The sequence below is a fragment of the Oncorhynchus gorbuscha genome, linkage group LG19 (assembly GCF_021184085.1).
Source record: "Oncorhynchus gorbuscha isolate QuinsamMale2020 ecotype Even-year linkage group LG19, OgorEven_v1.0, whole genome shotgun sequence".
Classification (NCBI taxonomy): domain Eukaryota; kingdom Metazoa; phylum Chordata; class Actinopteri; order Salmoniformes; family Salmonidae; genus Oncorhynchus; species Oncorhynchus gorbuscha.
This window is the reverse complement of record NC_060191.1, coordinates 16,904,662-16,909,066: the sequence shown is the minus strand read 5'-3', so window position 1 is coordinate 16,909,066 and position 4,405 is coordinate 16,904,662. Positions and strand designations below refer to the sequence as shown.

Genomic DNA, 4,405 nt, shown 5'->3' with positions numbered 1-4,405 from the left:
TTTCTCTACCATGAGCTGCCTCTAACGTTGTTTTAGAAAATTTGGCAGTACGTCCAACCGGCCTCACAACCGCAGACCAGGTGTAACCAGGCCAGCCCAGGACCTCCACATCCTGCTTCTTCACCTCCGGGATCATCTGAGCAAGAGTATTTATGTCTGTAATAAAGCCCTTTTGTGGGGAAAAACTAATTCTGATTGGCTGGGCTTGGCTCCCCAGTGGGTGGGCCTTGCTCCCAAATGGGTGGGCCAATGCCCTCCCAGGCCCACCCATGGCTGAGCCCCTGCCCAATCATGTGAAATCCATAGATTTGGGCCTAATGAATGTATTTCAATTAACTGATTTCTTTATATGAACTGTAACTCAGTAAAATCATTGAAATTGTTGCATGTTTCATTTCAATTTTTGTTCAGTATATCTCTATGTCAGACCTATGGCCCGTGTGTGTGTCTCTGAGTTGTTGGTATTGATGCACGGTGCTCTTTCAGGGTTATCTCTGACCTGGTCTCATACATAAACATGGAAATACAAACGTAATCAAATCAAAACACTTTGATTTAATATAAACTACACACATAAACACATGTGCGTGCACAAATACATGCACACATAGGGCTACAGGCACAAACACAAACACGTGTGGTCACAAACAAGTACAGACACACACACACACCTAAAGCACAGAGGATGGTCGAACCACTGATCAGTTGACCTGCTAAAAAATGTATGGGGCAGAGAGATGAAAGGAGAAACGCAATATGGAGTGAGAGATGAGAGAACAGGTAGTGGGCAGAGAAAGAAAGAAAATTGTGAAAATAAAAAGTTGAGATGAGAGCTGAGGAGAGAGGGAAAAGGATGGCAAAGGGGAATGTACGAAGGAAACAAAGAGAGCAAAGGGCAGGTTGAAAACAAGAATGAGCTTTTAGGTCTTATTTGGAGGTTAAGGTTAAGCATTAGGGTTAGCAGTATGGTTGGGGTTAGGTTTAAAATCAGATTTTATGACTTGGTGGCTGTGCCCGCTAGTGACTACTATGCAAAGCTGCCTCCAGAACAAGATTCATGGTAAAAAAAATAAAAAAAAGAGTATTTAGTAGCAACACAAAACATGTTTTCAAAGATGAACGAGGGAAAAGCTCCCATATGAGATAAAACTTGAAGAATGTTTAAACTTCTATCTATGCACCAATTATGTTTCTTCCATATTGATTTGTGGTTGTGAGTGCATTTTCTTAAAGTCAAAATTTACTGCTGCTCTATTTCACTATATATGGCCATTAATATGTTATTAACATATCATATGTGTAGTCAAATGTTTTAATTTCCTCATTACACACAAATACAAGTGTTTCTGCCTCTCACCGGTAGAAACGGCCAGTTACATTTCCTGGTTGTAAGCAAACCACAATGCCCAGAATTCCTTGCGATTTGGAGCTGTATACAGTTGACGTAAGAAAAATCTAAATGTCTGTGTTTGCAGCCAGCATTTTCAGACAGAGGATTTGGAAACGGAACTGAAGTCTCACTGATGGGGTTGCAATGTCGTTGAGCTTTGAAAATTGATGATATTCCATTGAAATTCCCTTTCACCTCAAAAAGGAAGGCATCTGATCCGCGCAGCAGAAAAGAAGTTAAGCTGAGGTAACCTAACTTACTAACTAGCTAGATAACTAGTGAACTACATTTGTTTATCTAAACCAAAATCTAGTTAGCTAGCATTCATAATATGCTGGCTAGACATTTCAAAGCATAACAATGTCATCAGCCAGCTGCTATCTGGCGATGTGATTTTTAACTTTGCAAGCTAACATTAGCTTCGTTAGGTTATGTTAGCTAACCATTAGCTAGCTAGCTAACTAACTATCGTAGAGGCTAACGTGGCTATGTGTTCTACTTCGAGTATGATCCCATCAACATCAAGCTCAGCACCAATAACCTAAAATATACGAAATCTTTCCATAACTCCATGATGAACAAATAAATCAACTGGAGCTAGGCAAAAACATGGCCCGTGTCTTGTTGTCACAGTTGGTGTGTTTACAAGTAGGCTACAACTTCTACTGTAGTTTTCTCTGTATTATGGAGGCTTAGTTGATTGTTCATGCAATGCTTGAAGTTTAAATTGGGGAAAAATAGGTATTAGTAAGGAGGGGATGGTGTGGGTGACTGACTTGTGTCTGGAGGTGGGTATTGTGTGAAGGTTAGTATGCATGATCTATTGACATGAATGGGATGGGTGGATATAGTATCTTGTTTGAGTGTGTATTGATGGGGACAAAGTAGTAAAATGTTGCCTAATCACTGACTTCTGTGTGTCCTACACACTAATCCTGCTGCTGCTGATGATGATGGCTTTGACACCGGCTTTAGTAGTACAGCGCCTGTAGACCCATTGGATGAAAGCTTTCAGCCTGAAATAAGCTCAAGCTCAACAACATCTGAATTTGAAACAAGCCAGGACAGCCAAAGGTATTTATGAAAGCACAATACCCTCTTTAGAAAACAAAATCACCAATACACTAAGCTGTCTACAAGACAAGTGCTTATGAAATTTTTCACACCCTTCCAGTCAGTTCTTTGGCATGGGAGGAAAGGGGCTGTTCGTATACTCTTCATTCTATTCCCTCTATTGTTGGTAGTTCTTGTCTACTCAAAAGCACAACTGTATGTGCTCATACACAACAATACACAACTAGACTGTTTACAAGTCAAGCCCCACCTCAAACTTTTCTCATCTTTGCTAACAGCCCATCTCAATGCCCCATTATTGACTCTGAGTGTAACGAAACACATACCAGTCTATTGTACCATTTTTTTGTTTACAGATGAACACAGATCATTGTATAGTTACACATCCTCATGATCAGTCTTAATGGCTTTCCAGGAGACTGCAGTACAAACAAATCTTCTGCGAGAGGTTGAAGCAGTGGGGAGTGAAAAGGTGTACGAGCGGCCACATTGCTGTGAAGTGCAGAAAAGAGCAGACTGTTGTCTACAAGGAGCCAGAGTCACAGCTCCACTAAACATCTCTGCCAACAACACCCCAGCGCCAAAGCCTGTTAAACCAGCTATCATTTCCCAACACAAGAAGAGGTTCACCAGCGAAAAACATTCAGGAACCTACCTGGAACATTCAACCAACATAACATCCATATTTTGTAATATAATATGTAAATGCCTAGTATGATTACAACTGCATTGTGGTATATATGTTGCTAGCTGTTGTACATACAGTTGAAGTGGGATGTTTACATACACTTAGGTTGGAGTCATTAAAATTTGATTTTCAACCACAAAACAAATGTCTTGTTAATAAACTATAGTTTTGCCAAGTCGGTTAGGACATCTAATTTGTGCATGACACAAGTCATTTTTCCAACAATTGTTTACAGACAGATTATTTCACTTATAATTCACTGTATCACATTTCCAGTGGGTCAGAAGTTTAAACACACTAAGTTGACTGTGCCTTTAAACAGCTTGGAAAATTCCAGAAAATCATGGCTCGTCTAGAGGCTTCTGATAGGCTAATTGACATCATTTGAGTCAATTGGAGGTGTACCTGTGGATGTATTTCAAGGCCTACCTTCAAACTCAGTGCCTCTGCTTGACATGGGAAAATCAAAAGAAATCAGCCAAGACCTCAGAAAAAAAATTGTAGACCTCCACAAGTCTGGTTCATCATTGGGAACAATTTCCAAACGCCTGAAGGTACCACGTTCATCTGTACAAACAATAGTACGCAAGTATAAACACCATGGGACCACGCAGCCGTCATACCGCTCAGGAAGGAGACGTGTTCTGTCTCCTAGAGATGAAAGTACTTTGGTGCAAAAAGTGCAAATCAATCCCAGAACAACAGCAAAGGACCTTGTGAAGATGCTGGAGGAAACCGGTACAAAAGTATCTATATCCACAGTAAGACAAGTCCTATATCGACATAACCTGAAAGGCCGCTCAGCAAGAAAGAAGCCGCTGCTCCAAAACTGCCATAAAAAAGCCAAACTACGGTTTGCAAATGCACATGGAGAAATGTCCTCTGGTCTGATGAAACAAAAATGAAACTGTTTGGCCATAATGACCATCGTTATGTTTGGAAGAAAAAGGGGAACGCTTGCAAGCCGAAGAACACCATTCCATCCGTGAAGCGGATGGTGGCAGCATCATGTTGTGAGGGTGCTTTGCTGCAGGAGGGACTGGTGCACTTCACAAAATAGATGGCATCATGACGAAGGAAAATTATGTGGGTATATTGAAGCAACATCTCAAGACATCAGTCAAAAAGTTAAAGCTTGGTCGCAAATGGTTCTTCCAAATGGACAATGACCCCAAGCATACTTCTAAAGTTGTGGCAAAATGGCTTAAGGACAACAAAGTCAGGGTATTGGAGTGGCCATCACAAAGCCCTGA

General features: G+C 40.9%; 1 long non-coding RNA gene across 1 annotated transcript; it reads left to right on the top strand.

Moving 5' to 3' along the window:
• The first annotated feature begins 1,410 nt into the window (after positions 1–1,410).
• LOC124005885 lies at positions 1,411–3,346 on the top strand. Its single transcript, XR_006833716.1, has 3 exons — positions 1,411–1,636; positions 2,366–2,464; positions 2,880–3,346. It is a non-coding gene; the product is annotated as an uncharacterized LOC124005885 (long non-coding RNA).
• Positions 3,347–4,405: the final 1,059 nt, after the last annotated feature.